The 2,172-nt window shown below is 35.4% G+C and overlaps 1 long non-coding RNA gene across 1 annotated transcript; it reads left to right on the plus strand.

The window, feature by feature from the left end:
• The first annotated feature begins 221 nt into the window (after nucleotides 1-221).
• On the plus strand, nucleotides 222-1,585 carry LOC135196853 (uncharacterized). The gene is made up of 3 exons (XR_010310492.1): nucleotides 222-403; nucleotides 886-991; nucleotides 1,471-1,585. It is a non-coding gene; the product is annotated as an uncharacterized LOC135196853 (long non-coding RNA).
• Nucleotides 1,586-2,172: the final 587 nt, after the last annotated feature.

The raw sequence follows: 2,172 nt of genomic DNA on the forward strand, positions 1-2,172 counted from the left end.
AAACCGAGTAATTCTCACTCTCGTTTTATAAATTTTAACAAAAAATAAGATAAGGAATGTATAAAAACCCATAGTCAAATAACCATAGTTAAAACACAAGCAGAAACTTTTCAGTCTCCCCTTAAACAAAACAAAGAAAACTGCTGTATCAGTTTTAAAGATCGTCCTTGCCTGAATATGCAGGCTCCATGGTCCTTGCTGCGAAGATCAACAAAGGCTGGTACTCCTCCCGTCCCGCGGTCGTTAGTGTGTCTGTCTGTCCCGCTCGCGTTCATCAACTTTACCGTATCGAATTAAGTAGATGGTTAAGAGCGTGCTAATTTTTTTTTCCGTGGTGGTCTCCGTCAAGGTCTACGTGAAGAAATGGAGAGTTGCAGACTGCACACTGCTCAAGCCGTCAAACGTTAAGTTTCGTTTCTGTTGCTTGTTTCATCAGTAGTATGTGAAGTTTTCATGTTTAACGCGACTTTTTAAGTGATTGCAGATTAGTTAATGGTTCGAATATTTCGTGATTTGAGTGAATGCTACTCGGTGACTAATTGGTTTATCGGTGTATGTTTGAAACACGACTTAGCTATAGGTGTTAAAAGTTTTTAAATGGTTTTCATAAATATTACGCTAGATTGATTCCTTGACTGATGTGTTGGTGCCCAAATTTAATGCTCCCATACCTGAAGTAGTTAACACGTCGGCAATGGGAAATTTTGTCTTTATTTTTCATTGCAACTTTTGTTGTATTTCTGTTACTTGAACAGTTCTCTTATTCTCGCAGAAGCAGGCTACAGTTGTTCATTTATATTTATAGCCATATATTATCATAATTTGTTTAGCGTACTTGGGATCATTTGGATTTTAGACCATATTACAAATATTTTTTTTTTCCAGGGTCTGGCGAGTACAACGGATTCTTCCCGAAGTGTACCGTTGCTTGGTTTGTCCTGTGCATTTGGTTTTCATTTGACAGCGGTTTTTTTTCATTAGTCCTAAGAAGGTTAGTCGGTATGTGATACTTTGAAACGTGATGCAAACTGATTGAATTAATGACTAAAGCCTTGCTTATGATACTTTTATTTTGGTAATTCTAGGCAATAACTCCGCACGGACTGCAAGGAACGTTCCCACGAATACGACAGCCACTTTAGAGGGAATAGGGCATCAAATGTAATTCGCCTTGTTTAGTATTAGCCCCTGTAGGTTAATTACAGTCGACCCACAAAAACTAACTAAAATCTTAAAAAACGCAAATACATCGGGAAACTGTAATTTCCAAAATACCGAACGCGGAGTTATTGCCTGGATCTACCTTTTATTTTAACAACTTACGGGTAATTGCTTATTTTTGTGTTGAAGCAGGAAAGCATTTAATTTAGCATTAAAAGACCCTGCAGAATGCCATGAAGAATGCTTCAGATGCCCCTTGAATTTAAGCTGCTTTCTAATCGCACGACTTTTTTTTTTCTTTCTTTTCAGAGTATGAATTCGGAAGTATTCGTGACGTCATTTTGAACTGAAGGATTTGCTAAAACCCTATAGAACAGAAATACTCAGCATTTCAGGTTGGTTTATTGATCAGTGGTTTAATAACTAGAGGTGTTGTATGTCTATTTCAAAGCTATATATATATATATATATATATATATATATATATATATATATATATATATATATATATATTATATATATATATAACCTCCACCTCTACAGGGCCGGCGCCCCTGGTGGGGTGGAGTGTCTCCCATGAACGTGTTACGTAGGTCTTTATGACCTACGGCCAGGTTCATAGGAGGTTTTGCCTTCTATTTTTTTTTCCAGGTGGTGCATTTTCAATATTTTATGTGTGAAGTTATAATTTAACTTTTTTTTCAGCTTTTGCCATAAATTTAAAGATTTTGAATTTCAAAAAATATTTTGATTTCGTAATATTATTGTATAGCGTATATACTCATTTTTCTTGTATTTGTGAAAAAAATAAAGTATAAATATTTGAATAACGTAACTATTTTGGCATAAAGCTTAGAAACATCAGGACTAATAAGTGATACAATGGGCAGACCTTTGTTTACCTGTGGTACGAATACCGTTTTAGAACCTAGACTAAATAATATAAAGTTGGTCAGTTTTATGCTAGCAGTGTGTAGGCCACATTTTAGTTTATAGACCTTTGCTTAGCAG

The sequence above is a fragment of the Macrobrachium nipponense genome, chromosome 18, assembly GCF_015104395.2.
Source record: "Macrobrachium nipponense isolate FS-2020 chromosome 18, ASM1510439v2, whole genome shotgun sequence".
NCBI classification, from domain to species: Eukaryota; Metazoa; Arthropoda; class Malacostraca; order Decapoda; family Palaemonidae; genus Macrobrachium; species Macrobrachium nipponense.